The 5,086-nt window shown below is 50.9% G+C and overlaps 1 pseudogene; it reads right to left on the bottom strand.

Annotated features, from left to right (window-relative positions):
* Nucleotides 1-434: 434 nt before the first annotated feature.
* Nucleotides 435-1,645, bottom strand: LOC135903071 (uncharacterized; annotated as a pseudogene).
* Nucleotides 1,646-5,086: the final 3,441 nt, after the last annotated feature.

Below are 5,086 nucleotides of genomic sequence, written 5' to 3'. Positions count from 1 at the left end.
TTCTACACTTATATTTAGGCTATTGCGCAAAAAAATAGCGCAGCCCCCCGATGTGCCGGCCGCATGACAGACGCATACATTGTAACGGGGAACGAATTGTTGCACCATGCGATCCGTTTGCTCCTGACTCGCTATCTTGGTTTCCTGAACTGCGATTATGTCGAGATTGTTTTCCAGAAAGATACGACTCAATTGATATTGCCGCCGCCTCGTGCTTAGTCCTCGGACATTTAGCGTGGCAATACGAATCGCGGTGTTAATTGCGGCCTCCATTATGAGCAAGAACAATCGGGTCGCATAGCGCTTACCTTGAGCGACCCATGCACTATGCACAAAGTGGTGTCCTCTATTCTGTTGTACATGGCTCCGCCAGTCAAGCTGGCGGTATCACATGTAGTGGCCAAATCTAGGTTTCACTACCCGAAACGAAGCCGCTACGGGGGCGGCCCCGTCTCGGGTCTCCGCTCGACTTGGACGTTGGGCCTCGGCTTGAAAGGCGTACGTCGCAGATGAGTCGCCTTTGTAGGTGGTTCGCTGCATGTCGTTGCTCCAGAGGTCTCGGTTACGCCGATCGTTTCCTCGTGTGCCCGCTTCGCAGGCATGCTAGTGGCTGCTGACATGTCGACGTCAGTCGCAGCAGACGCCTCCGCACACGTAGTGGCAGGCGACGACTTCGAGGGGACATCACTCTGTTCTGTCGCGGAACTCTGGTTTTCAGGCGCCTCGTTTTCAGTCTTTTTCCGAGTATCAGCCTCGTCGTTGGTTTTCTTGTCTGGGCACAAGTTTTTGGGGTGGAGAGGCTGCTTCTGTGTGACCGTGTTGCCAACCTTGTCGCTCTTAACCGGAGAAATATCTTCAACTTCAGCCTCATCCATGAGGTGTTCAGATACTTCTTCTTCTCTTCTCGTTGGTCCTGCGACGACGGCGTATGTCTTGACGCACTGAGATCGTTCATGGCCGAAGCGGCGGCAGACCTCGACAGTCCCGGCGAATATGACCGGTTGTATGGCACCGCAGGCAAAGAGGGGCGCGGCCCGGAATGACGGCAAGGACGAGCTCCCCTGCTATGCGTAGCTGGTGCGGAATATCGTCCACTGTAGTACCTGCCTTAAGCTGCAGGGTCACCGACCGCGTCGTTGAGCCCTTGTCCAAAATCCCTTGAACACGCCACCGTTCTCTCGCCGCGTCCGTAACCGTTCCGTATGGGGCAAGAGCTTGTCTGATGTCTTCATCTGACACGTTTGGCAGCATCCAGTGTAACTTCAAGCGCACGCCTTGATTGGTGGGGTCAACGACAATACAGCGCCGTTCTTTGACAATGATGCTCCGGATAGCAAGCAGTTTCTTTGTGGCTTCAGTCGTCTTCATCATGACCGCCCACACGTGATTCATCTGATACGCCCCCAAAGCAACTACTTCGGGGAGCAGTTCCAGACGAACCAGAGCGTCACGGAAATCCTCAACCTTGTACGGTCTTCCACGGACGTCCGCGTGTAAAAAAACAGTATTAAGGACGATTCGACCGGTAGGCAAGTGCGGCAAAATCACCTGATAATCCTCGTCTTCAAAAACAGCATTCCTGTTACCGCGGCCGTTCGCGGCCGCCAACACCGCTCCTTCGGAGCACATGATAACACGTCCTTCCTCTTCGGTAGCCAAGACGCGTCTTGACTGTGCCACGAGTTCCATGCTTCAAAGCGGTACAAACGCGCCTCTAGTGAATGCGGTGTTGCCTTAGAAACGAGCTCTTCTAAGGCTCAGGCGTGCGTCGCTTGCTCAGGCGCACATTTCGTTGCCGCGCCGAACGCTGCGTTGCTCGACGCTCACCGCGTCCGATGCGGGGTGCGTAGTCGCTGCGCCGAAGCCCATTGTCTCACATCCCTTGGCGGGTCGGCGGGAACGCTGTCACGTTCCACTCTTGAAGGCGAAGCTTAAGCGTCCTCCAGTTTTATGCGAAGCATATTACGAGAGCTCAACCCAGCTCCTCAGGCGCGGCGGTGTCGCCTTCAATACCACGTGACACCGTGACGTCACAACAGAGGAAAAACGGAGCTCCAACTCGCGCCGTCGCTCCCGGCGTCGCCTCCCGCATCGGACGCGGTGAGCGTCGAGCAACGCAGCGTTCAGCGCGACAACGAAATGTGCGCCTGAGCAAGCGCCGCACGCCTGAGCCGACGCCGACGACACCGGCTTTTCTGCGACACGAGCTCCTTAACGCTGTCGCGTTAATATAAAGGCTAGTATGCTTCGCATCCTGGGCTTAACTTTAGCTAAGCCACAGCCATTTTTTATACATCTGCGTTAACAACATTTGTTCTCGCACTTAGGCTTACGCCTTTGGACGATTTCATTTTCATTTGGATGATTTATGGGAATACACTAAGTCAACAAAATATTCCTGCTTTGCGTCGTGAAGGAAGAGCAGCAATGTCCCTGCAAACTTCCTGTCCGTCACCCAATGTGTCTGGATTTGAGGTGCGTTTGGCTTCAGTACAGCATTTCTTAATTTCCAAAGCCTGATTACCGCATTCCAGGGCACATCCAGATAAGTAGTGCGAATATGACTTTGTCGCAGGAACCGAACCATGGGGCAGGTCCTCTGTCATTTTTGTCGATCCGTAATTGCAGGTTGTGGATGATGTATGGACCACTCCGTCGCGAAGCCACCAAAGATATACTTCCTGCGTCAAGGAAGGTTATAATGAAGTCATCACACAACCGAGCTGATTACGGCCCGTCTGTCCCACTGGAGTTTAGATTGCAGTGCTTGATGGAAACCGCGACGAACTGACCGAAGCTATGCTTGTTTGTTAAATGGTACAGGCGATCGAGCCAGTCAGTCTGCCATGTGGTTGAAGTGACTCTGTCCATGCTACTACAAAATCTTTATACCGAGACCTCACAACGTGATGAGCGTCTCAATTACTTCGAAGTTGTGCAACGTCATTGTAACTCCCTTGCGGAGTTGCGCTGCATTAAAGGACTCCGCAAATTTGCGCTCTCGTCATAGTGCGTATCCTAATAATTGACTGGACGGTATCATGTATCTCTTCCAATTCAAGTATTACCGGGTTGAACGTTTCATCTCGTTCTTGAGGGAAGATCAAATTGCGGCGTGAAGTGGGTTCACGAAGTTGATTCATGTTCCCCCCAAAAAAAGATCACAGGCCTGCGCCGCACACGCAGCACAGTCAGAACGTAAGCGGGGGCAGCGGCTCCACAGAAGCTCCATTTTAGGCTCCAACCGCAACAATTTCGTCATGGCGAAGACTCTTCCTGTCGTTTTCACGAGAACGATCTCAAACTGACCGCTCGGCGTTGAAGCATGGCTGCGCCTTCTGCTCCGGCTTGACCTGCTCTACGCACAGCATTCTTCCGAGCCCTATGTTGTCTAGTTGCAGCGGCGCGCGAAGTTATACAATTGGCTTCTTCAGCAGCGGTGTGTACGTTGCGGGTAGGCGTCATAAATTCTAGCGAAGACTAAACAGAGGCACGCAGACTACGGGGCGCACATGTGGCATCCCCTTAACCAGTGACATGGTACATTTCTGTTGTTGTCGATGACGGTACGGTTTTCTCGGCATCCTGTTCGAAACAGGGTGGTAAAAAACAGCCACCTAGCCTCCTTGAGTTACCCGTGTTCAACTGCATGCAGCGCTCAACTGCTGTATGGAACGTGCAACTGCTATATGCAAGTGCTACATTTTGGAACACCTCATGGAATATAGCGTGACTGCAATGCAAAGTTTATACGTATTGACGCTACCAGGTGCGCATGTGGCATCATGTTTAAAATGGCACGATACGATGCTAATGATGAGGAAGCTCATGACTTACTGGCAAACCCTTTGAAACAGGGCGATGACAAACAGCCACCTAGCCTCCTTGAAGTAATCAGGTATGATATACATGTTTTTCATTACAACTATTTATACATCTACATAATCGTTTTCTTCCTCAAGACTTCTCTAATTACCTTGTAGCGCTACCTATGCAACTTCGGCAAGGCGTGCCACTTGGTGTAATAATATGTATCTGCAATGCAAAGGACGCACGTATAGACGCTTTATGGAGCGCAACTCACATTATAAAGCAAGTGGCACAATATGACGCTAAGGATGATAATGATTTATTGACATCCCTTTTGAAACGTGCGATGACACAATAAACACCTAGCCATCTTCATTTAATGAAGTATATATTGTTTCTAGCATTTTTGCCTACATCTTCTTAATGTCCTTTTTTCTTTCTCAGACCTGCCTTAACTGCCTTGTACCACTACCTGTGCCTTAGCTCTCGTGGCGTTCAGTCGGGTGTTATAACATCCAACTGCAATGCAGAATGTGCACGTTTGACGCTACTCGGCGCGCCTGTCACATAGCGTGTCTCCTCGTGCGCTAGGACGCGTTTCTAATGTATTTCTTTCCGCTGCAAGGTAGCAATCGCGGGCATGGCTCAGTGGAAGAGTAGTTCACTCCTACGCTGGGGGCCCGGATATTTTTTTTTCAATGCCGGCGATAGCTGCTACGGATACCAGCCATGGGCGGCTGAGTCAGCGGCAGTTAGCAGTTTCCGCGCCAGTCAGCTTCTTCGAAATGAAGTCCTAGCCCAGCATAAGGACATGAGAGGCCCACAATGGCATGACGAATTCAGCAACTTATAGTGCGTCTTGAATCACAGCACGAGCGGCACACATGACCGAAGGCGTCATGAGGTATGAAGTTGGCGTGCATAGAAAAGGACCAGCCGCGAGCGTCACTTCAGTTTGCGGTAGGCGTGCTCACTTATCACAGACTTTGCCACCAGGTCGGCAACAGCGTCTGTCGCAACACATTCTACAATCACTGCAATCGCTAAAAGGGAAAAAAATCAGGTCGCGAATATCTCAACGATGGTGCAGTCCATGACTCAAGAACTGCAAAGTGTAGGTTACTAAATTTGGGGGAAAGACAAAATGAGCTGCGTCAGCGTGTAGGCGGCATGATTTAAATTTATTAGAGTTATGTGCTTCATGAGCAATTTCTCACACTATTCTTTCAAGTGGTTTACACCACATTAGAGAGCTAATTTTTCTAAGTCGTTAGTG

Source organism: Dermacentor albipictus, chromosome 1 (assembly GCF_038994185.2).
Source record: "Dermacentor albipictus isolate Rhodes 1998 colony chromosome 1, USDA_Dalb.pri_finalv2, whole genome shotgun sequence".
Taxonomy (NCBI): domain Eukaryota; kingdom Metazoa; phylum Arthropoda; class Arachnida; order Ixodida; family Ixodidae; genus Dermacentor; species Dermacentor albipictus.
This window is presented reverse-complemented; position numbering and strand designations above follow the sequence as displayed.